Here is a 27,271-nt window from a genome sequence, read left to right as displayed (position 1 = left end):
AGTACATCGATGTTGTCGCCAGTGGTCGGCGGAAGGTGCACGTGCCCGTCGACCTGGGACCGGACCGCAGCGACGCACGGATGCACGCCAAGACCGTAAGATCCTACGCAGTGCCGTAGGGGACCGCACCGCCACTTCCCAGCAAATTAGGGACACTGTTGCTCCTGGGGTATCGGCGAGGACCATTCGCAACCGTCTCCATGAAGCTGGGCTACGGTCCCGCACACCGTTAGGCCGTCTTCCGCTCACGCCCCAACATCGTGCAGCCCGCCTCCAGTGGTTTCGCGACAGGCGTGAATGGAGGGACGAATGGAGACGTGTCGTCTTCAGCGATGAGAGTCGCTTCTGCCTTGGTGCCAATGATGGTCGTATGCGTGTTTGGCGCCGTGCAGGTGAGCGCCACAATCAGGACTTCATACGACCGAGGCACACAGGGCCAACACCCGGCATCATGGTGTGGGGAGCGATCTCCTACACTGGCCGTACACCACTGGTGATCGTCGAGGGGACACTGAATAGTGCACGGTACATCCAAACCGTCATCGAACCCATCGTTCTACCATTCCTAGACCGGCAAGGGAACTTGCTGTTCCAACAGGACAATGCACGTCCGCATGTATCCCGTGCTACCCAACGTGCTCTAGAAGGTGTAAGTCAACTACCCTGGCCAGCAAGATCTCCGGATCTGTCCCCCATTGAGCATGTTTGGGACTGGATGAAGCGTCGTCTCACGCGGTCTGCACGTCCAGCACGAACGCTGGTCCAACTGTGGCGCCAGGTGGAAATGGCATGGCAAGCCGTTCCACAGGACTACATCCAGCATCTCTACGATCGTCTCCATGGGAGAATAGCAGCCTGCATTGCTGCGAAAGGTGGATATACACTGTACTAGTGCCGACATCGTGCATGCTCTGTTGCCTGTGTCTATGTGCCTGTGGTTCTGTCAGTGTGATCATGTGATGTATCTGACCCCAGGAATGTGTCAATAAAGTTTCCCCTTCCTGGGACAATGAATTCACGGTGTTCTTATATCAATTTCCAGGAGTGTATATCTAGATTGAACCTTTGCATTTCTCTTTTCAGACTTTCTAGCTTCCCTACCACATTGGAGCTTCTGACACTCCACGCTCCGTCACGTAGAGCGTTATCCTTTCGTTGGTTATTCAGTATTTTTCTCATGGTCACCTCCTCCTCGGCAGTCCCCTCCCGAGATCCGAATGGTGGACTATCCCAGATCTTTTGCAATGGAGAGATTATCATGACACTTTTTCAATTATAATCCACTTGTCTTGGGGATACACGTTATGTATCTTTAATGCAGTGGTTTCCATTGCCTTCTGCATACGTATGCCGTTGATCATTGCTGGTTATTCCACGCCGGCCGCGGTGGTCTAGCGGTTCTGGCGCTGCAGTCCGGAACCGCGGGACTGCTACGGTCGCAGGTTCGAATCCTGCCTCGGGCATGGGTGTGTGTGATGTCCTTAGGTTAGTTAGGTTTAAGTAGTTCTAAGTTCTAGGGGACTTATGACCTAAGATGTTGAGTCCCATAGTGCTCAGAGCCATTTGTTATTCCACCTTTAGGGGCAGTTTACCACCAAAGAGAGTGGCTTGAACCTCTGTCCGCTCCTCTGTCCTCTTTGACAAGGCTGTTGGCAGAATGAGTGTGGCTTCCTACGCAGGAAGTCTCCGGCCGCCAATGCTGGTTGTTACTCAAAGATTAAGTAGTGGCAGGTTTCGACCCCAGGACCGGAGACGTTTTCATTACTAGTCGAAGATGCTACCCCTAGACCACGAGTTCTAGTATGTAAGCCACAAAATCATGGAGTTTTAATGTATTCGCAGTCATTATTGAAATGCTCGTGTTATTAGAGGTTTTCGCTACCACTTCATTTTTTTCTAAAACTAAAAACCATTGACCACATGTTGTTAGAAGTTGACAGTATATTTCACATTCTTTCCCTTTTTTCATTTATTCAAAACATATAGTAAGTTGTTTCTTTCAAGTACGATCTCGAAAGACAATGGAACTGAATAATAGTTTATCTCTAGCCTACAGGAAACACATGGTGATGCTGATTGTGAAGACTTGTCATGTATCAGTTACGGAAGAATTTCATTTCAGTCAGATAGCACGAGATATTAGCCGAGAAAGACTCACGCGAATACAACCACTCGAAGAGCCTGGAGATAAATTCTTTTAATTAGTACATCCGCATTACCATCCATTCATAAATTCTGTAACAACATATTTAATATAAATTCAGTGCTTTCCAAGCAAGCTCCATTCTGTATGATCTTCTGTCCCTAACGGGCATGGTTGTAATACATAAATACCGCCTCGTATTTGCATACCTGCAAAATAAAAATTAAATGAATTACTGTTCACTACTCATAAATAATACACCGATTTTACAATTACAACGAATGTAAAAAGTACACTTCGAAGCTTTAAACTGTGAACTCTCACAGATGGTATCTAATTTCGGAGAAGTTGCAACCATTTTGTTCATACTTCATGGGATCTTTGTGGGCAGTGTTCCGGAACTACACAATGCGATGAAAATTATCGAGAAACTTATTAGTGGATATTAATGAGAGCTACGTTCGCCATACGCCTTTACGATGGCTTAATCTCTGCTTGGGACACTTTCAGTGAGGTGTCTGAAAGTCAGGATGTAGGAGCAGCGCAGTCTCTCTCAAGAACAGAAACCGGAGACGCTGGTGTGTAGAGAGCAATCGACGCTGCAACTTACTCCGAATATCTTCCATTGGTTTCAGGTCGGGGCTTTGGACACACAAGTCCACTTCAGGCTGGTCCCGGCGGAGGTTCGAGTCCTCCCTCGGGCAAGGGTGTGTGTGCTTGTCCTTAGGCTAACTTAGGTTAAGTAGTGTGTAAGCTTAGGGACTGATGACATTAGCACATTTGAACTTTTTTTTAAAATTCTGGCTCCAAATAATTACGAAGACGAATAAAACTGGGGCCCCTTTTCATGAAATATAGTTTCTTTGATTGTATTGTTGTTTTACGTGAATTATTAAACAGTTTCAGTAGCAACTTTAAAATATCTACGAGCCACAGTTAGGTTGAAACGCAGCTTTTTGGTAACCTATAAACTGACTGTGAAATTTAATGCTGTTTCCTGTTAGAAAAAAGAAATTTCTAATTGGATTTCGTTATGTAAAAATGACTGCCGGTCCTATCGGAATTTAAATATAAAAGATAACGGTGCATGAAATTCCGCCTGAAAACTACGCGGGACAAAAGGGAAGCTTCCATGTTCAAATATTCCACAATTACTAATCAAGTACGAAAAAGAATGGTATTTTGAATTAAATAAAAATGAATTTAACAATATTACAGCAACTATTCGATAGTTATGACGGAAAAATAAGGGAATGCTGCCTGCGAGGAATATTCTTTTGTGTGAGTCCTTTACATTTAATTATTCCGGCAATCTGATTAAACAGTTATTCTCCAGATAAGAATTAAAGCTGAATACACAGCTAAATGAAGATAATGTTAAAGCTCTCGTCATTCAGAATCGAGTGAGCTAACAAAGCGAGAGTGCAAAATAAGCAAAAAATCAGTTTTCTCCGTTTAGAGATTAAATTTATGGAGACAGTTCTGGTATCTCTGACACGGTTCATACATCCCCGGAGTTTTATGTTCTTCGTTTATGCATTTTGCACTGTCTCTTCCCAAACGTTTTCACTAATAAAACTAATGGGAAAAATTTGTTGAGTTCGGCTGTGGCGCCAGCCACAACGTGTGTCGAATACAGGCTAGTAAGAAGAAATAGGTGTGCTTCGCAAAGCAAGAGAAAGTAAATACGCTAATTCTTTATGGAGAGTGCACAAGAAGCTGGAAGAGAAGATTTGAGTTGTACACTTGGTCTTATCCTGTCATACTGTGTCGAACAGGAAAGGCCAGATTTCAAGTTCCTGTTATTAGCGGTTTGGGCTGAGCGATCATGAGTCAGTCAAGACACTGCCTTTTACACGCTATGTGATCAAAAGCATCCGGTTACCTAGCTGAAAATGACTTACAAGTTCGTGGCGCCCTCCGTAAGTAATGGTGGAATTCAATGCGGTGTTGGCCAACTCTAAGCCTTGATGACAGCTTCGATTCTCGCAGGTCCATCAGATGCTGGAACGGGGAATGCCAGCCCATTCTTCAAGGAGTGGTGCACCGAGGAGAGGTATCGATGTCGGTCGGTGAGGCCTGGTACGAGATCGGAATTCCAAAACATCCCAAAGGTGTTTTATAAGATTCAGTTCAGGACTCCGTGCAGGTCAGTCCATTACAGGGACGTTATTGTCGTGTGACCACTCCGCCACAGGCCGTGCATTATGAACAGGTGCTCGATCGTGTTGAAAGATGTGATCGCCATACCCGAATTTCTCTTCAACAGTGAGACACAATAAGCTGCTTACAACATCAATGTAGGCCTTTGCTATGATAATACCACGCAAAACAACAAGGGATGCAAGCCCCCTCCATGAAAAACACGATCACACCATAACACCACCGCCTCCGTATTTTACTGTTGGCACTACACACGCTGGTAGATGACCTTCACCAGGCATTCGCCATACCCACACCCTACCATCGGATCGCCACATTGTTTACCATGATTCGTCACCCCACACAATGTTTTTCCACTGTTCAATCGTCGAAAGTTTAAGCTCCTTACACCAAGCGAGGCATCATTTGGTATTTACGGGCGTAGTGTGTGCGTATGAGCAGCCGCTCGACCATGAAATACACGTCTTTAAAAAAAAAATGGTTCAAATGGCTCTGAGCACTATGGGACTCAACTGCTGTGGTCATCAGTCCCCTAGAACTTAGAACTACTTAGACCTAACTAACCTAAGAACATCACATACATCCATGCCCGAGGCAGGATTCGAACCTGCGACCGTAGCAGTCGTACGGTTCCGGACTGCGCGCCTAGAACCGCGAGACCACCGCGGCCGGCCACGTCTTTTCACCTCTCGCCTATCTGTCATAGTATTTTCAGTGGATACTGATGGAGTTTGGAATTCCTGTGCTATGGTGTGGATAGACGTCTGCCTCTTACACATTACGATCTTCTGCAACTGTCGGAGGTCTCTGTCAGTCAGCAGACGGCGTCGGCCTGCCCGCTTTTGTGTTGTATGTGACCCTTCACGTTTCCACTTCACTATCACATCAGAACAGTGGACCTAAGGATGTTTACGAGCTTGGAAATCTCGCGTACAGACGTATGACACAAGTGACACCCAATCACCTGACCATGTTCGAAGTCCGTGAGTTCCGCAGAGCGCCCCATTCCGCTCTCTCACGATGTCTAATGACTACTGAGGACGCTGATATGGAGAACCTGGCAGCAGGTGGCAGCACAAAACACAATACGCCTAATGTCAAAAACGTATGTTTTTGGGGAAGTCCGGATACTTTTGGTCACATAGTGTACATGGATTCCGCTAGGAATCCGCACTTGTTGATGAGGTAGGTTAAGCGTCATAGACAGTGGAACGTGAACTTTTGGTGCGTGATTAAAGGGTAGTCCGTGGCTCGTATATACTTAATTAAAGAAAGCTTGAGAGGTAAAAGATACGCACAGTTTCTTAATGAATATCGAACCAGCCCTCCTTGACAAAGTACCACCTCTATTTGAGTAGACACGCGTGGTACGAGTACTACTGTTTACCTGCTCACTACCCACTTGTGGACGCCATTACATGTTTTTCTCTGTGGTAAACTCAAAGACGAAATGTGTGCACAATTTCAGTCAGATAAAGAGGGTTTAAAGCGTCGCCCTTTTACAGCATTTGCAGTGGTATCATAGGAATCACTTCACTCTGCGCAGAAGTCCTTGCATCACCGACAGCTAACATATACTGGGTAAGTGGCGAGAGGTTTCTAATTTGCTTGTTAAACACAGTTTGGCGGAGTGATGAGAACAAGGAGCAGCTTGGCTGACCCCTGGTGCGCGGAAACTAAGGGGAGGGCGCGCAGCTATAGGGAACAGCATATTTATTTATTTATTTATTTATTGCCAAATTATAGACCTGTTACCTGATGTTTAAAACAGGTCGTACATTTTACAATTTTCGTTTTTCATCTTTTTACAGTTTTCTTTCCTTTTGTTTTATCTACAACATTTACAAAGAATGATACTTTTCAAAATAACAATAATTTAAGGTTGAAATATAAATAAAATTTTGTTGTTTTTTTTAGAAGAATATAAAAAGAAGATAGGATAGATGAGGGATTTGTTAGTACCATCACCGAGTGTGACTGACGGTGAATACCTCGGAATGGTTTCTTCGAGCCGTTGACCGCCAGTCACACACACACACACACAAATGGTTATTAGTAGAGAAATAATGTTGCTTATCCTATTTGTTGCTAATCCTATGTATTAACTACTTTAGGTGCGCATCCATGTACAGCATTTGGTGTTTTCTTGGCTAGATTGGCAGCAATTTGCTTATTTACTGTCACATCTCAGCTTCCTCCTCCCGTTCCTCCTCATTGTCACTATTTTCGCTGTCACTGTGGGTATCGCTGTCCATCCTCTGGAGATTTCTGTTACGCTCCGCATAGGCATGTCTGTGATGTCGTGTCCGCATATACTCTGCATGTGTTGTTTTTGAAATACTGTTTGTCAGTGCGTTTAATTGTGCCCATTGTTCTTCGTCTCTTATTACTGTGTATATATCTATGTCTGTATCTGTGTAATCTAAGTGTAGTGTATGTCTATTGTTCGCGTATTGCCCGCAGAAAAAGACAGTGTGTTCTGGGGAACCTTCTTCCCCGCATGTGCATGTAGGTGTCTTCTTCAGACTCACGCGGTTTAAGTGCGAGGGGTAAGGTCCGTGTCCGATTAAGAAATGTACCATACCGCGGCTGGGATCGATATGTCTCATTCTGAACCGCTCCCTTATGTCAGGGAGGAAGTCGTGCAGTCTACGTCCCTTATCACTCGCATCCAACTGAGCTTGCCATGTATCCAAACGCCAACTTTTAAGGTGACGTATCGTCTCTATGGGCACACCGGTTATTGTGTGTACCTTATCTAGTCTCCCCACCTTTAACCAGTACCTTGCAGCTCTGTATTTGATCGTGATATCTATCGGGCATATTCCAAGCACCACACACAGTGCATCTGCTGAGGTGGTACCGAAGGCTCCAGATAGCCTAAGTACGACACTTCTCTGCCCTCTTCTGACGGATGCTTTGTTGGTGACCACGTTCAGTCTATGTGCCCACGTGCTAGCTACAAAGCTGAGTACTGATTTGAAGAACAGCATAGAGGCACGCCAGAAGTATGCAGATGTGACGTCACGGTGCAGCGAGGGCCAGCTTTCTCCAGGTAAAGGACAACATTAGCATGCTCGTTCTTCATTAAGATGGCACCGTAGCGAATCTCCCAGCAGAGGAGTGACAATCTTTACTCTTACGCTCTCCAACGAAAACATGCTCTATTTTTGAGCTTTGTTTGATTCCCTGTGAAGTCGCGGAAGACGGAAGTAAGGGGGCCCATTTCTACAGATGCTTATGGTTCAAATGGCTCTGAGCACTATGGGACTTAACATCTATGGTCATCAGTCCCCTAGAACTTAGAACTACTTAAACCTAACTAACCTAAGGACAGCACACAACACCCAGCCATCACGAGGCAGAGAAAATCCCTGACCCCGCCGGGAATCGAACCCGGGAACCCGGGCGTGGGAAGCGAGAACGCTACCGCACGACCACGCAGATGCTTATGTTTTCCCCTGGTCTGCAAGCAAGTAAACCCTCTTAAGGATGTCCTGTGTGTTGTTCTTTACCACCAGATGCAGAAGTGACTGGCTGGTGCCACAACAGGGGGATGGAAAGTATTTCGCCACCCACATGCAGAAAGAAGAATCCTCAGAACTCGTAAAAAATGCAGAGTGCCATTTTATCTAATTTCTTTTGTATCCTGCCTGGATAGGCGGTGCTTGGGTCTGCTCCGGTCCACTGCTTCTGTAATATAGGCCGAGTGTGAAGGAAGCGATTAGGAGCAGGAGGTGAAGCTCTTCAGTACTGCATGTAACTTTAAAACTTTTAATAGAGTTAAAAACACAAGTAAATATCAAATGCATACATAATATGGCTAGGATGAGCAAGTAGGTGTGAAGCCGTAGTCCATGTCTAATCCTGTGAAGTTAGGATGACTGTTCTGTATAATATCAAAACTAACAAATACTCGTTGCTATCCCAACTTTAACTGAACGTAACTAATACAAAGTCTCAATAGCAAGCTAGCCCACTCGGTAGTAGAAGCGATATTTCCAGGCCATCTGCTCTTGATGCTATGGCATGGAATCAAGACGGCACTCACTGAGCTCCACAGCATCGGCCAGAGGGCGCTGTGGTCTTCCCTCGTAGTGCCAACTTTGAGGCCAAGGCCCAGAATGCTCAATATGGTGACGGCCGACGGACATCAGATGGGAAGCTGAGATTTTTGCAAGCCTTGGTGGGAGTAAAACCGTAAAACCACAAACACCGCTGGAAGAAGCTAAGAAAAATCTTGTCGTTGGTGAACAAAGCTTCTTAACTCGAAATCCTGCGCAGTACAGACTCTGAGAGCACATTGTCTTCCCTTTGCTTCACTTCAGACTTAGAGAGCGACCTCAGACTTCTGGCGCAGTGTTCATGCTCGTTTTCAGAGTTAACATCACGTCGCTTCACACGCATGGAGTGCTGACGTCATGGACTCAGAGACGGAGGGAGGCGAAGGTGATTAGACTTGGAACATTCGGTAGCCTGGTGACCTCCACCTGCACATCAGTTGAATGTTCTTGATGTGTATGTAACGAAACGTTGTAACGTTTTCTGTAATTTGTGCACATATAAGAACGTGTAACCAAAGTAGGAGTTACATGGGAAATCTATTTAATTTCTTAATCAGTAGATCCCTCTCGCGAGATTAATCAGTATAATAACTATGGAAACAACCCAGCTTGCAATTCATGCTAGAGCCACCTTATTACCAATTTGACTCCATTGCGGAACTTCACTTCAAGGATAGGACTGTCTGTACGTCCACTCGATGCAGATCACGCAACTTCAAACGTGGCATTTGCAGACTCGCTGGATAGCGCCATCAGAGCGACTCAGCTATTCCATATAACATGGACTTCCGCATAAGACAGCAATAGTTTTCAAATTAAAAATGGGTTAAGTCCAAATTTTTAACTATCGTAATTTCTCTGAAACTAATTAACGGATGTTTGGGAGTGAAACACATTTGAATTCGTCTGTTTAAACCTACGATACTGGCAGCCTTCTTTAATCGCCCTGTAAATACCTCTTCATTGCCGCAATGTCAGTGACGACGGTATTTTACATATGAATGTGTTGTCCATCACACTGAAAATGAGCACTTCGTTTTCTTTAGCACCAGGAAATGTTAGAAACAAACAAAGACAACTGACGCTGATACAATACTAAATTAGCTACATTAAAAACAACTCACAAACGTGAATCCAGCTTCTTTCTGTCCATTCCCGATGTTTCAGTGTAGCGAAAAAGGAGTAGAACACTTGTCTCCGTCGATTGAACAACACTGCAGTGCCTGTCACGCACTATAGAATACCACGCAGTTTTCACTGTCTAATTTCTCTAACGCTTTGCTGGACGTATTACTTTATAAATGTCATTCTGAAACAGTGACATTAATAATTTCATAATTTTCATAGTCAACCAGGGGGTTAAGTGTTTCGTGAATTTATGATACGTAAGGGGTTTACAGAAACTACACTCCTGGAAATGGAAAAAAGAACACATTGACACCGGTGTGTCAGACCCACCATACTTGCTCCGGACACTGCGAGAGGGCTATACAAGCAATGATCACACGCACGGCACAGCGGACACTCCAGGAACCGCGGTGTTGGCCGTCGAATGGCGCTAGCTGCGCAGCATTTGTGCACCGCCGCCGTCAGTGTCAGCCAGTTTGCCGTGGCATACGGAGCTCCATCGCAGTCTTTAACACTGGTAGCATGCCGCGACAGCGTGGACGTGAACCGTATGTGCAGTTGACGGACTTTGAGCGAGGGCGTATAGTGGGCATGCGGGAGGCCGGGTGGACGTACCGCCGAATTGCTCAACACGTGGGGCGTGAGGTCTCCACAGTACATCGATGTTGTCGCCAGTGGTCGGCGGAAGGTGCACGTGCCCGTCGACCTGGGACCGGACCGCAGCGACGCACGGATGCACGCCAAGACCGTAGGATCCTACGCAGTGCCGTAGGGGACCGCACCGCCACTTCCCAGCAAATTAGGGACACTGTTGCTCCTGGGGTATCGGCGAGGACCATTCGCAACCGTCTCCATGAAGCTGGGCTACGGTCCCGCACACCGTTAGGCCGTCTTCCGCTCACGCCCCAACATCGTTCAACCCGCCTCCAGTGGTGTCACGACAGGCGTGAATGGAGGGACGAATGGAGACGTGTCGTCTTCAGCGATGAGAGTCGCTTCTGCCTTGGTGCCAATGATGGTCGTATGCGTGTTTGGCGCCGTGCAGGTGAGCGCCACAATCAGGACTGCATACGACCGAGGCACACAGGGCCAACACCCGGCATCATGGTGTGGGGAGCGATCTCCTACACTGGCCGTACACCACTGGTGATCGTCGAGGGGACACTGAATAGTGCACGGTACATCCAAACCGTCATCGAACCCATCGTTCTACCATTCCTAGACCGGCAAGGGAACTTGCTGTTCCAACAGGACAATGCACGTCCGCATGTATCCCGTGCCACCCAACGTGCTCTAGAAGGTGTAAGTCAACTACCCTGGCCAGCAAGATCTCCGGATCTGTCCCCCATGAGCATGTTTGGGACTGGATGAAGCGTCGTCTCACGCGGTCTGCACGTCCAGCACGAACGCTGGTCCAACTGAGGCGCCAGGTGGAAATGGCATGGCAAGCCGTTCCACAGGACTACATCCAGCATCTCTACGATCGTCTCCATGGGAGAATAGCAGCCTGCATTGCTGCGAAAGGTGGATATACACTGTACTAGTGCCGACATTGTGCATGCTCTGTTGCCTGTGTCTATGTGCCTGTGGTTCTGTCAGTGTGATCATGTGATGTATCTGACCCCAGGAATGTGTCAATAAAGTTTCCCCTTCCTGGGACAATGAATTCACGGTGTTCTTATTTCAATTTCCAGGAGTGTATATATACTTAATGCAAACGTTGATATCGAGGTTTCGTTCGACGAGAGATGAGCCGTGCTGGCTCGCATCGATCAATCGATCGCTATGTCGCGGTGGCGATGCACGATCTTTGATCGTTCTCCACGCGAGGAGCTTTGACCTGCACGAAGGTTGACAGAATTGGCGAGCCGAGGTGGAAAGAGCACTTGCGGGGAGCGAGGTCTGTTTACCTCCGCTGTCTGGAGCTGATAGTAAAAGACTTTTACAGAGCACAGACATCCAGCGAAGAAGGTGTTTTTCTTTGGCTGTGGTGGTAATGGGACTCTGGAAATTTGCCTTTGTCTAGCGTGTGGAGATTTTGAGCGCCACTTCGTTATCGATTCATCAAGTATGTTGGTGAGACTCTTTCTGTGGCGTCTGCGCCTTGTTTTGTTAAACTAGTAGTGCTGCGACTAGTTTCTCCTTTCCGGAAGGTCTGCTCTGTTTCCTGTTTATGAGAGATAACACAGAAACAAACGAAGTTTACCTTAATGAAGTCTGCCCCCGGTAGCTCAGTGGTCAGCGCGACAGAATGTCAGTCCTAAGGGCCCAGCTTCGATTCCCGGCTGGGCCGGAGATTTTCTCCGCTCAGGGACTGGCTGTTGTGTTGTCTTAATCATCATCGTTTCATCCGCATCAACGAGCAAGTCGCAGAAGTGCCATCCAATCGGAAGACTTGCACCCGGCGAACGGTCTACCCGACGAGAGGCCTTAGTCACACGACATTTGCATTTTTACCTTCATGAATGCAACTCTGTCTCATTACAGACGTTTGTCGCAACTGTTTGTGAAATGTGTGAAAGTTCTTTGGTCTGTGTTACAGAGCTAGTGGAAGTACATTAATTAGAACTGCCTTTCAAAGTGGTCATATTTCGAGGGGCTTAGCGTGGACTATGGTGAGCGCTGAACTGTGTGTTGTTCTCGCTTTTAAATACAGTGAAATCTAACTTAATAATTTTAGTTCAGCATTTGCAAGACATTTTGTGGGTTTAGTCTAATTTAATCAGAGTGCCTTTTCCCTGTACTCACTTTAGTAAAGTATTTGTAAAATATTTTGGTGGAGTTGTTCGTTGACCGACCCTGAGATTTTCTGTGGTAAACTCTGCTAAAATAAAAGTGTACATTACTCTGTAGTCGTTAAGGGCAGCCTGGTAAACCAAGTTTGACATCTGAGATTCGGCTGCTTGGCTACTTGAAATAGCCGAGTTTACGTTAGTAAGAGCTGCGCAATTCGTTATTTATGCCTACCGTTTTACTGCAAAATGTGTTAGAAGTCAGCTAATTTGAATTTTCTTCCATTTCAGAATAGTGTGTAATGACTGTTCCTGTTGCATAATTAGTAAAAATAACTTTCTGTCAGTGAATTCTGGGGACACGCAAGCCTTATGGGTTTTCTCATTCCTGTAATCAGAGTGCTGCCTAGTTGTTAAGTACCTTGTTCTTCATCACCATATTCGCTGATCGGGTTGATGAACTTTTTATTTATTTATGTTTGGCTCTTAAATGGTAATGTAATGAAATATGTGCCGCTTTCGTAAAATAGTGCACTGTTGAAAGGTCTCTGTTGGATTCCTTTCATGTTAATTTCTGAAATCTGTTGTCATTTACGGCATAAATTCCTCTTCTAAATTTACTGTGGTGTTTCTGACTATCTGGGAGGAGATTGTGTAGTGGAACGTGTTACTTTTACACATAAACAAGAACGATCTGTCACATTACTACACTTTAAAACACAGTTTATATGTAATTCATGTCACACAGTCTCATACGGAACCTACATCCGCTTTCTTTTATATACTGTATATGATAAGATACTGTCATCCCCCTTCCCTTCTGTGTGTGAGGAGGAATGAGCAAATGTATTTCTAATTGTATGCTGGATGGTAGCAGACAAGCCTGTCTGCTATAGAACAGTAGGACCAACGTCGAAACAGGTAGCTACGCTTTCTCAAAACCAAAGAGGTTTCTATCCTTAGTATGGTCCTGTCCGTCCCTTGTCATGTTGGTATAGGAAACTGCCTCTCTGGTCACTTCCGTTTTGTATACGGAAGCATCCTTGGTAGGAGCGCAGGGCAGTCTGTCCGCGGCGAGCGTCTGAAGTGGTAAGATCTCCGGCTAAGCGCGTCTCTGCTAAGTCCGTAGGACAATGGATTTCTTAAGTTCAGCCTAACTGAAAATTTAATCACCTTTATATCAGGTTTAGTTCTAAAATATCTAATGTTATCTTAAATTGCAACGCAGTGTATTTCGAGTGTGAAGTTCAGAATATCTTCCAGTAGTTGCTTTGTCACTACTTTGTGAGTAAAGTGGAACCAGGTGTTGATCAGTAACTCTAACTAAGATCATCAATCTTAAATGCGAATGTGCGTGAGATTATAACGTCTCGTGTTGACAATATTTTTCAATGTAGCAACTTTTCTTTATGTTCAACCCACGTGGGATGTACTTTGTGAGACCAGTACCACGTGCTTATACAATTGTTTGACCCATCAGGTTAATAGTAAGACGTTAGTAACCAGTTCGAGGTTTTTCTTTTGTAAATTGCTTTTCGATCTAATTTATTTTAATTATCAAAATTATTGTTGAGTTACACTCTTTGTGTAAACCAAGTTGACCACGTGAAGCATGTGGTGTAATCATCAAAGTAGCCTTCAGCTATTCTTTTCGGGAAGATTTCACAAAGAGTTAGTATCAATTTAGTATACCAATTACATGACAGACAGGCTTGCGCTGCGAATGTAACTTCTTTGGGTGAAAATTGAATCGGTTGGTAGTGGTTAATTTCCTCTTGCATATGTTTGAACGTTCTTTGTGCGTTATTTTATGAATGCAGTGTTGTATGCAGTCTCCCAATTTGGCTCCATATTTGATGTGTTCTGTAAGATTACAAACTCACATTTTCACAATCCTAAATAAGGCACCAGTTTAGTTATGAATCTAGTTTAATATGCTGAAATTTCAATGATAAATGTTAAAATAAATTTCCAAATATAAACTGATTTATTCCTTTTTATTTAAATTCTCTTATATATATATATATATATATATCACCGGTTGTCATATGACTATTAAAAGATTATAATTAGTGTTAGTCTGGTTGGGAGTTTGGTAAGCTAGACTGGATACCTGGTGAAACAGATGCTCAGTAATGCAAGGTGAACTTCCCCACACAGCTCACAGCTTTTAACCCACTTTTATGGTCTTGAATATCAGAACCGTAATCAGAACAAATTAAAGCAACAACGTTACACATGGCGACCCTGTTCTGTGATTCCGCTAGACTCTTGAATCTCTGAAACGTTAGATTGCGAGCGTTGTATAATCTTAATGTTTTTTTCCCTGTAGCGCTCAAACAACTTCTGCGTTGTTTCTGAGCAGACTTTCAAATAATTCACGGCGTTGTTGAGCTGCGTTGTGTTTTTTGTCTTGTTGTTTTGTTTTCTATATTTGTGTGTTTTATATGTGTGTGTATGTTTTTTTTTCTCGCTTGTAAATTGCACTGCTTCGACCAAAGATAAAAATTTGTTTCGCGTGTGAAAAAGTGCGTACTGCGTTGGGTACCTTTCGTGTCGTAATTTTTGGGGGATACATTTATTGTGATTAGTGTGTTGCGTACTGGGTATAAATTGAACTAATGCAGACATGTAACCAAGCTAAAAGTAGGCGGTCCAACAACTTAAGCAACATGGACCAAGGGGATAATTTGATTTCGAATATTAACGCGTCGGACGGTTCCGAAAATGCAATGGGAAATACTTCAGACGAAATGCAAAACAGGACGAACGGGCTCACAGCAGAGCCAGAAATTAATATGCCTCCTACTAACCAAATTGATTTGGCAGAACTCATGAAAGCTTTGTTGCAACAAAATAAAGAAAACGCAGATAAATCAGAAAAATCGTTGAGAGAACAAAAAGAATCACTGAAAAATCGATTCGAGAGCTAGGCGAACAAATGATGCAGAAATCTGAAAAATCGATCCGCGAGCTAGGCGAACAAATAGACGAAAAACTAATCCAGCAGACAAATAAAGTCGAGAAGTCGATGCAGAGAGTGTCCTATGATAACTCACAAAGAATAAACAATCTGGCAAGTGAAATGAAAAGCGATATTATGAAAGAATTAGGCCGTACATTTGAACAAATCGATGACCGTCTGCAAGCCTTAGAACAGGGCAAGCGGAGTCGCGATGCAGAATCGAAAGAGAGCGAAGAACAGCTACTTAGGAATTTCCAAGCACTGAGAGAAGAATGCCAAAGGGAACACCAGCAGGTACTCTCGAGGGTCCAGGAGGCAGAAACGCATTGTCCCGCGTCCATTAGCAACACCATAGCGGACAACAGTCAAGCGATTCATGCACTCGAACAGCACGTAGAACAATTGAAGCAGACTGGGGCAGAGGACAACAGACAAATACATGATAAGATTGCAGCATTAGCGGACATTGTAGACACGATGAAGGTGATGGAGAGCGATAACAATACTTCACCGGTAGCGGTTGTAGAGACCGAAGAAGTGCGTTCGCTTCTTAGATTTCAGAGGGGACAGTTCGAAGTGAACAGGCGGAAAAAAGCTGTAACAGGCGAATTACAAGAATGCGTGGCGCATCTGGAAAGCTGCATGGGGTGTGATTCCGAACTCGCCAATAGCACTAAAAATAGCTGTACGAACAGTGCAGAGAGGGACTCTGGCTACAAGGCAGATTTTGACGACAGGGAAGAATGTATTTTGAGGGGCAGACATGAGGAAAATAGAAACATTCAAGGGCCTCGCCGGGAGGAAATGCGGGGATTCGATTTCAAACATTTCCTTACGGTGAGAAAGTTTGAGATCTTTCGAAATTCGCAAAAAGGAATACATCCACGAGCATGGCTCGAGCAATTTGAGTTCTGTCTTCCCCCCAACTGGGCAAGTTCACATAAGATAGAATATATGTGTGGCTATTTGGAAGGCGAACCGGCGATTCGCATGAGGTCGGCAGCGCGTCACTGCAACTCCACTCGGGAGTTTCGACAAGCCTTTCTGTCCACCTATTGGTCGGAAGCGGCACAAGATAGGGTCAAGTATGGCATAATTATGCTGCCAAATTTGAACCAGTCTGGTTTCGGCCGCCCAGCACGCCTATTCGACCACATGCTTCAGCCAAATCAATTTTTATACGACCCATACCGGCCTGCGGAACTAATCAGGATATGCATCACCAAATTTCCGATGCACTTGCGCCACGTCAATCTTGCGGGACGATCCCAAAGAGGACGTGGAAACGTTTAAGACACTTCTCCAAGAGTTGGAATATAATACAGAAGAATGCCCGCCTAATCAGGCACAAAGTTATTACGGGGCACCGCAGCGCGATCGCAGTCGTGGCCGTAGTACTAATCAACGGCGTGACTGGTCGTCGCGACGCGAACGGAACAATAATCGGGACCGGCCGTATAGAAACTGGGGTAACAGTTGCGAACACAGGTGGAACAATGGAAATGATAGAGGACGTGGACAAGATCGTGAACGCAACAGGTACGGCAACCAGAATCGGTACTACGATGAACACGGTGGGAATAGGATTGTAGGCGGAGCACCACAAGATGTTGAAATTCGGCCTGCCAACCCTAGACGTAATCCAGCAAATAGAAATGAACAAAACCGGCAATGACAAATGATCAGCGCAGAAGGCGCCCAATCGGAACAAACGAGCGACATGGCAAATGAGTACATAGGGTATATAGAAAGGACAGTGAGGAGTAGAGAAGACGGGGAAGAGAAACAATTGTTTAGTTTACATTTGTGATAAATGCATTTTGAATAATATGTTGGTATAAATAATGATAAAGATGTTTCTATGTGATTGATTGAAGTGATGTTTTTAGTTTGTTTTTTCTTTCCTTGTGCAATTAGGATTTAGGTTGGTTCAAATGTGAAGATAAAAGGTTTCTTTGTGAACGAGTGAAATGCTGTTTATGTTTTTTTGTGTAAATTGAAAAGAGTCGCTCCTGAGAGAAGGAAGATCTGTGTTGAATTAATGCAAAACTCAGGGGAATATCCGATCTGTGGGTATTATGGGCCTGGCAAACCCAGGTCCCCAGCTGTTAGTAGCCTTGTTTCTGATTTTCTGCTTTCAGTGCTACTATCTATCTATTCGCGTCCGGCTATCCTGATTTAGGTTTTCCGTGATTTCCCTATATCACTTCAGGCAAATGCCGGGATGGTTTCTTTGAAAGGGCATGGCCGATTTCCTTCCCCATCCTTCCCTAACCCGAGCTTGTACTCCGTCTCTAATGACCTCGTTGTCGATGGGACGTTTAACACTAATCTCCTCCTCCTTCTCTATCTATTACTATTCTATATTTGTCAGTATAAATGAAGATCTCTTACTGTAGTATGCGTGCTGTATGAATGTTTTAAGATAGGAGAAATCTGAGAAAGGAATGAGTAAGTTTGGAATCTTGAAAACGATGCGATAATACGATTGTTTAACCAATGGCTTCCCAATATGCGCTAATATGTTAATATTGATGGGGTTAAGTGCTATCTGTGGATTTCGTCAGTATATTGATTCCCTTCAAAGTGAATGAAGAGTTGTGGTTTGTGTAATTTACGTGGCCCTGAAATATTATTGTGGTAGTCAATCGACGAGCAGTTTTCCAGCAAATGGAGAATGGAACAGAAATATGGATCCTTTTTGTGGTCTTGATTGATGTTGAGCCAGAGCCTGAAAAATTATTCTGCGTTAATACTTGTCCTAGAAAAGTGACGTTTATGTGTTCTGCTGATGCTGTGAGCATTACAGCTTACTGTTTTTGCTGGTGCGGGATGCACTGCAGTCTATATGAGTTGAACTGAAGAAATTTCCCTCTTGAAGGTAGAGGAAGATTAAATAATTTTGATTATGGGACCGAAGGAAAGCTTGGTTTAATCTAATAAGGATAAAGCAAAACATTTGTCATTTAAACTACAGGAGGATTCGGATCTTTTGTGTATGTTGTAAGTTCAATATGTTAAGATGAAACTGTTTTACAGAATAGAGGAGACCACAATCTTGCCATTCATGAGAAATGAATCCAGAATAACCACCACAGGCGAAATAACTGATTTGGAAGCGAAAGGTAACTTAAAGAAGGAACGAAATTGCAGGAAAATGGGTAAGAAAATGTTGTGTAACCTGTATAATGAAAATATTTTTACCCTTCTCAGAGTCATCTGTGTGATCAATTCTTGTGATAACGTAATTTTAGATGAAATTGTTTTACTGTTTTATGTGTGAAAATATGAGTATGATAAATGTATAATTGCGAGTCTTTTATCAGGTGTGTCAACTGGTATAAATGTTTTGGCGTGTAAATAACCATTGTTCTTTTTACTGTTTATGTTTAAGGAAAGGTTCTCCATATTTACCATGTGGCAAGACATATGCCGCGAAAGTCAAGAAGAGGACGAATTAGAACAATGTTGTAGTGGTATAAACACTGTGTTGAAGTAGTATTGAAGTAGCTTGTTGGATTAACTAGTAGTGGATTGAAGTAGAATTTTAAGTAATACATGTTTATGGGTAGTTAGTTTGCAGTATAGACAACAGGTGTGCATGTGTGTGTGTAAATAACATGTGAACCCTATGCTGCCCAGACCCATACTTGCACAAGGCATAATCCTATCCTATTCATTTTAGTGAATTAATAAGTAGCATTTGATTTATTAAAACGCAAGTGAACCACATTAGTAATGTGGATTTAGATATTATATTGTCAGTTCATTTAATTTTTATTTTTATACTATCAAGTCATTTCACTTTAATTTTTTATATTGTCAAGTCATCTTTTATTTTTATAGTGTCGATTCATCTAACTTTTTTATTTAAAAAAAATTAAGTCTTACTTTTGTTCATAAAAATTGTGAAAAACAATACTAAGTGGTATTATGTATGACATTTTGTAATCACATAACTATGATGAACAATTTCTGTGAATGCAGTTGAGAACGTGAAAGCGAACCGGCTAAACTCTTACGAGACAGCGGAAGCAGCGAGGAGGAGAACTAGTTGTAAACAGGCGGGTTTCCCAGCACGACACACTTTCAACCGGGCCACTTTGGGAGCACGGTCGACAACAAAAGGTTACGCGGCAAACACTTACTCTTGCACCCGGAACTAATGGCCGGCCGCACCAGTGTGACCCTTCGTGGAGGCGATGACCTGAGATCGCCGAGCGGTCCACCGCGCGGAAATCCATCTGCTCGCAACACACCACACGCAACCGACCGTGACGAGACGGCCGGAGTGAAACGACAGAAGACAGGGGAAAAGGGGCGTGGAGCCTTTTGACAGGTACTGTCCAGAGAAACTTGCAGACGTCAACGACGACTATCAACATTTCTTGGCGGAAGCCCACTGTCAAGCGACAGTAAATCATGGTTCAATGTTCTCTGGTCGCAAAGGGTGGCACAAAGAAGTGCCATTAAGTGTCATCCTTGCCCAGGAATATCAACCTGGGGCGTGTAACGAGGATACCACACGAATTTGACAACACAAACATGGTACCAAATCGAGATGTACATGACACGGGCCACCAAGAGAAACTTCATGAGAGGGCAGAGGCGGCGGGATTGCACGCAACAGATGGACAAAAATCCCTACTGACAGCTGCAGCGACGGATCCCCCACCCCCCTCTACCCCTTACATTGTGCCACGGAACAGTGGAACTACTGAGTGTGTCAGTGAACAGTGATTATACGGTTCTTAGTCCAATGCATATATGTGTGTTTCTCTCAGAGAAACTTTGACTAGTGTGTTTTGCAGGGGTTCGATTTATTGGTGTTTATTAGACTGACTCTTGTATCTTGCAGGTGTTCTATTTATTGTTTTTTTTTTTTTATTAGACTGACTCTTATATTTTGCAGGTGTTTTATTTATTGGTATTTTTTTAGACGTTGACTATTGTACTTTCAGAGCCGTTTTATTTATCAATGTTTGTTTTTGTGTGACGTATTAGATTTGTGGTATTTTGTTTCGTAAATTCATTGCTGTGGCATTGCTTCGTTTATCAGTCAAATAGCTTTTCATTCTCATTGGACTGTGATCGATTAGCCTTTGCATGGTGCATATTTATAGTGAGGAACCCCATAAGTGTAACAATCACATAATTAATTGTGGTTTCAGTATAACAACACAGTGATCATTGTTTGCTAGTTAACTTAAATATAGTAGAGTGATTAAATTAGTGCCACAAAGTTATTTTAATTCTACAAATTATTAGTTTTATAAGATATAGAAGTTTTTTGTGATAACCACTTTGTGAAACATGTTTTTTTCTCTTATCATTTTTTTTTTTTTTGCTTTTGCGGATTGTGCATTGTAATGTTCTGCTTTATAATACTGATGTTATTTTCATGTTCTTTTTTAATTGCTGTGGCACCTTTGCTATTTTCATGAATTTTACTTGTTAATAAACAGTCATAAATTTTCCTGTGATCAGTTGGCTCTTGCAATGAGCAAATACTGGTGAACTCCATAAGGGTAACAACCAGAAATTGTTTTCATATTAATGACACAGGAACCATTATTTTTACTTGCTGACCGAATTAGGTCTACACTATCTTTTAAATAGGTGACAAAGATTTTTTTTTTCTCTTTGAAATTGGTAGATTCTAAAGATGTGTTGAAATTATTGTGTTTTAGCAAATAGCTGGTGACCTTTTGCCTTTTCTTTACATTTTGATTTACGTTGGGTTTGAGAAGCCTGCTTGAGAATGTCCTAGCATGGCCAGAAAATTCCCTGCACAGTCTTTTCCCGGAGCGTTGGGGTTATGAAATGTCTCTGTTGGATTCCTTTCATGTTAATTTCTGAAATCTGTTGTCATTTACGGCATAAATTCCTCTTCTAAATTTACTGTGGTGTATCTGACTATCTGGGAGGAGACTGAGCAGTGAAACGTGTTACTTTTACACATAAACAAGAACGATCTGTCACACTACTACACTTTAAAACACAGTTTATATGTAATTCATGTCACACAGTCTCATACGGAACCTACATCCGCTTTCCTTTATATACTGTATATGATAAGATACTGTCATCCCCCTCCCCTTCTGTGTGTGAGGATGAATGAGCAAATGTATTTCTAGTTGTATGCTGGATGGTAGCAGACAAGCCTGTCTGCTATAGAACAGTAGGACCAACGTCGGAACAGGTATCTACGCTTTCTAAAAGCAAAGAGGTTTCTATCCTTAGTATGGTCCTGTCCGTCCCTTGTCATGTTGGTATAGGAAACTGCCTCTCTGGTCACTTCCGTTTTGTATACGGAAGCATCCTTGGTAGGAGCGCAGGGCAGTCTGTCCGCGGCGAGCGTCTGAAGTGGTAAGATCTCCGGCTAAGCGCGTCTCTGCTAAGTCCGTAGGACAATGGATTTCTTAAGTTCAGCCTAACTGAAAATTTAATCACCTTTATATCAGGTTTAGTTCTAAAATATCTAATGTTATCTTAAATTGCAACGCAGTGTATTTCGAGTGTGAAGTTCAGAATATCTTCCAGTAGTTGCTTTGTCACTACTTTGTGAGTAAAGTGGAACCAGGTGTTGATCAGTAACTCTAACTAAGATCATCAATCTTAAATGCGAATGTGCGTGAGATTATAACGTCTCGTGTTGACAATATTTTTCAATGTAGCAACTTTTCTTTATGTTCAACCCACGTGGGATGTACTTTGTGAGACCAGTACCACGTGCTTATACAATTGTTTGACCCATCAGGTTAATAGTAAGACGTTAGTAACCAGTTCGAGGTTTTTCTTTTGTAAATTGCTTTTCGATCTAATTTATTTTAATTATCAAAATTATTGTTGAGTTACACTCTTTGTGTAAACCAAGTTGACCACGTGAAGCATGTGGTGTAATCATCAAAGTAGCCTTCAGCTATTCTTTTCGGGAAGATTTCACAAAGAGTTAGTATCAATTTAGTATACCAATTACATGACAGACAGGCTTGCGCTGCGAATGTAACTTCTTTGGGTGAAAATTGAATCGGTTGGTAGTGGTTAATTTCCTCTTGCATATGTTTGAACGTTCTTTGTGCGTTATTTTATGAATGCAGTGTTGTATGCAGTCTCCCAATTTGGCTCCATATTTGATGTGTTCTGTAAGATTACAAACTCACATTTTCACAATCCTAAATAAGGCACCAGTTTAGTTATGAATCTAGTTTAATATGCTGAAATTTCAATGATAAATGTTAAAATAAATTTCCAAATATAAACTGATTTATTCCTTTTTATTTAAATTCTCTTTTTTATATATATATCACCGGTTGTCATATGACTATTAAAAGATTATAATTAATGTTAGTCTGGTTGGGAATTTGGTAAGCTAGACTGGATACCTGGTGAAAGAGATGCTCAGTAATGCAAGGTTAACTTCCCCACACAGCTCACAGCTCTTAACCCACTTTTATGGTCTTGAATATCAGAACCGTAATCAGAACAAATTAAAGCAACAACGTTACACTGTTTCTAGTTTTCTAAGGTTGTTTGTTAGTCTGTTGCAATTCACATTGTATGGGACCTGCCCATCTGCCAACACACCCGCACATGTCGAGTCCATACCGCCAGCGCGGTATGTTGGGTCACCTTGCTTGCCACGGGGTTGAATTGTATACGTATGACTTCTGTTGCAGGGTTGGTGTGTCGAACCCGCGACTCAAGATGGCAGATCTGAAGCCGGAGCCCTGTGTACAGTATTTCGCCTGAAGGCCAAACAAGTTCAAGAGCGTCGAGGGGCAGTGCAGACTGATACAGTGGTATTCGGTAACTTTACTTTATTCAGCTAATTTACAGTACTTGATGGTGAAGTGTAGTGCCAGCGTGCCGACAGCCTATGTCCTGCGAGTCCAGCTGGCTCAGCAGAATCCTGGTATGCCGACACCGCTGGTGTTGATGTCAAGGCTACCCGCCAATGGAAGTCGGCCGTCGCTCTTCCAGTCGCCGCCCGCCAATGCATCGCAGCCTGCTCCGTGCTGCTGCCCGTGATTCCACAGACTTCTTTTTGCAGTGCCGCAACTTGCTGCTAGTGGTGCTTGCCGGATGGCAACACCCGCTGCCGCCTCTGGTGCTGTCGCAGTGCTGTTGCGCCTCCCACAGTGTACGCCGTGCCCGGACCCCAGTACACCAGGTGGGAAGCGAACGTGGCCCGTAGACTGGGATGGAACCGAGCCCCTCCTGAAACCGCTGCAAACCGCTGTCACTGCCCTCTTTCAGGCAGACCATGCGATCTCAAAGTTCCAGGTTGCCATTTCGTACCACCCCACTGTTGTGTCCCCAGAGGCGGAATATAGCCTGAACAAGTACATAGAAACAAAGTACAAGTTTATGCTGAATACTTATAACATAGCTGCCAGACTGGCCCCTATAGGCGTAGACCAGCAAAGGTCCGTCTCGATGTTCCACTGAGATGGCAAACTCTGTCAAGCTAAAATTGTCTACGTCAGAGAGATACAGATACTATGGCAGAGGTAAATTCCCACACGTCAGCCATTTAGCGGAGGTTCGAGTCCTCCCTCGGGCATGGGTGTGTGTGCTCGTCCTTAGGATAATTTAGGTTAAGTAGTGGGTAAGGTTAGGGACTGATGACCTTAGGAGTTAAGTACCATAAGATTTCACACACTTTTTTTTTCAGCCATTTACAAATCGCCTCTCCTGGCTCTGGCCTAGTGCCCTGCCTCATACATCGCAATAATTTAAAGCAACGCTGCAGTTTCCTGCCTCGTTGTTGTTCTACTCAACAAAAAAAAAATTATGCGTGCAATTCCGCCGTCGCAGCTGTGCAACTGTCAGTGCCATGTTTACCTTGTCTGGCCTGCTGGCTGTTGTCTGTTACCACACTCTGCCAGCGGCCCCAGATTTCATCGCCCAATCGCGCCTTTATGGTTTTTTGATAAAATTTCCCTTTCCCTCGACTAGGACTGACACTAGGGCAGTATGCCTCCCTCCTTTCAGCAAGATTAATCCCGAATCGAGATAAAACAGATGTGGCCTTTGACTGCGTAAACATAGCTTGTTCACAGAACTTACATTCTGCAGACTAAAAGTAACGAGAACATAGAAACATTAACTGTACACCTATACACTGTTTACACTAGTTACCCATGCTGTAGGCAACTGATGTGTTGGCACCTCCTCCACTGGTGTATGTTTCCACATTCTCCACAATGTGATACTCAAGAAAAATAGATAAACGGAACACCCTGTGGCTGAAATGCTCACTGTCACTATCCTGTTGCTCCGATGCTGTTGTAACGTTCGAACGTTTTCCAATACTTTATTAAACGTGATAGATACTTCCTGTGCATTAATAAAGGAATAAAATAAATAAATGTCGTGTGACGAGGGCCTCGCGTCGGGTAGACCGTTCGCCTGGTGCAAGTCTTTCGATTTGACGCCACTTCGGCGACTTGCGCGTCGATGGGAATGAAATTATGACGATCAGGCCAACACAACACACAGTCCCCGAGCAGAGAAAATCTCCGGCCCAGCTGGGAATCGAACCCGGACCCTTTGGATTGACAGTCTGTCGCGTTGAGCATTAAGCTACCGGGAGCGGACAATTAAGGAATGCAACGTATCCAAGAACTCTGGGTTTAACATGGAGTTCAAATATGTGAGTTTCTGCACTGATAATAGCTCTAGAACCCCTTCCGGATAAAACAAAGTTAAAGCAAGAAGACGGAAATTCTCCCCCAAAATCTCACAAACCGTACTATTTATAATTATTCCACTCTCCTGCAGTTGCAACCTCCTTATTTTATCCGCTCTCTGATTGGTATAACAAGTGACCATCATCCATATTGGCGTAAATACCAAATAAAAACAATGCCTCCCTACCTTCTGGAAGCAGGACTGTGTCGATAACACCTCTTTCTCACAATCTGAGTCATTCTAAATCCCCAGAAACAGTCCAACTTTGCAACTACTACTATTCGAAAAAACTGGTCGATTAGGGCAAATCATCACTCATCCCTGAGAAAAAAAAAAGAATGAAACAAACCAGTACCACCCCTCCACTACAAGTTACTACAAAATCGTACGCCATTCTCAAAAATTACCGATAGTTTACTCTGCCCCTATCGAATTCTCTGAAAAAAAAAGTCTCCCCCATACAATGACGAAACAGAAACAAGAAAATCGCAACTATTATCGAACCCACCAAAACCCGAGAAAGAGAGAGAGAGAGAGAGAAAAAAACCATACACACACACACATTCAAAACAAAACGCAAATTATCCCTTGATACAAAAACTCAAAATATAAACATGCCATACAATATTACACATACAATAATTACTCCCTCCATGACCATACCGCATATGGAACATTATACATCCATTGTTGTCCTTCTCCCGAGATCTTCTTCTTCCGTATCCTTTGCTGGCCTGTGCAATCGGATCACTTCCTTGTAACTGAGGTAATCCATCCACCATTCCTTTGAAAGCCCTTACTCTACTCACGTGGAAAATGTATGTTTTTGTCGGCAGCTGCACTTTAACATTTACAGGCGAAGTCATCTCCACAGCCTGGTATGATCCGTGGTACTTCGTCAAGAATTTTTCGTCTTTCCCTCCCCGGTGTATATGGATTCATGATTATTACCCATTGACCTACCCTGTACTGTGGTAAAGGTCCCAACCGCTTATTTGGTTCTTCATGCCTCTCTAACGCTTGGCCTTCTGTACCCTCTTCCAGGCTTCCTGTATAGTTCGTGCAAATTCCCTCACTGCGTCCCCTTTAGCTCCCGATTTTCGACGTAGAACGTCAAATGGCGATGGCATCTTTCTTCCATAGACCCCCTCTAACGGTGACATTCTGACCCCCAAATGTATTTTAGTGTTATAACTCGATACCACATATGGTAGATAAACGTCCCAGTTATCATGGTTTCCATTCACATAATAAAGTTTTCGAAATTGTCCTATCTACTCTCTCCATTCTTCCATTCGCCAGCGGATGAAATGGACTGGTCCGTAATTTTGTAATTCTCAATAAACGACACAACTGTGACATTAATTCAGGCATGAAGTTCGATCCCTGATCTGTAATAATGGTATCAGGCACTCCAAACTTCAGTAACCAGTTACTGACTGAAGCTTGTGGTTCAAATGGCTCTGAGCACTATGGGACCTAACTTCTGAGGTCATCAGTCCCCTAGAACTTAGAACTACTTAAACCTAACTAACCTAAGGACATCACACACATCCATGCCCGGGGCATGATTCGAACCTGCGACCGTAGACTGCAGCGCCTAGAACCGCTCGGCCACCCCGGCCGACTAAAAGCTTGTGCTACTGCACTTGCCTGTTGGTCTGGTATTGCGACCATGGCTACAAACGGCGAAAAGTGATCAATTATAGTTAAAATGTAACGATTCCCTACCGGTGTTTTGTTGTATGGCCCGGAAATATCTAGCCCGATAAACGCGAATGGTTTTGAAGCCTCTGGCAACCATTACAATGGAATTCTTGCGTGCATCACATCTGCTCGCTGCGCACATAGCACACAAATTGCTGCATATTGTTCCACATACCTTCTCCGAGTGCACCACAAAAATCGTTCTGCTACTCGGCTTCCCATTGCTTGATGACCACCACGCCCCAAGAGCACATGATCATGGGTCTGCTTTATGACTTCCTCTCTCAAACTCTTTGGTACCACTACCCATGGTCCTCAGGCCTCCACTCACACGCTTGCTGCCTGCTGATGTCCCGCGAGGCCGGCCGCGGTGGTCTCGCGGTTCTAGGCGCGCAGTCCGGAACCGTGCGACTGCTACGGTCGCAGGTTCGAATCCTGCCTCGGGCATGGATGTGTGTGATGTCCTTAGGTTAGTTAGGTTTAAGTAGTTCTAAGTTCTAGGGGACTAATGACCACAGCAGTTGAGTCCCATAGTGCTCAGAGCCATTTGAACCATTTTTTTTTTTTTTTTTTTTTTTTTTTGATGTCCCGCGAGTCCAGCCAGCTCAGCAGACTCCTGGTATGCTGCCGTCATCAAGGCCGCCCACTGATAGAATTCGGCCGCCACAAAGGA

This window comes from Schistocerca nitens, chromosome 1, assembly GCF_023898315.1.
Source record: "Schistocerca nitens isolate TAMUIC-IGC-003100 chromosome 1, iqSchNite1.1, whole genome shotgun sequence".
In the NCBI taxonomy this organism is placed as follows: domain Eukaryota; kingdom Metazoa; phylum Arthropoda; class Insecta; order Orthoptera; family Acrididae; genus Schistocerca; species Schistocerca nitens.
Note: the sequence above shows the minus strand (reverse complement) of the source record.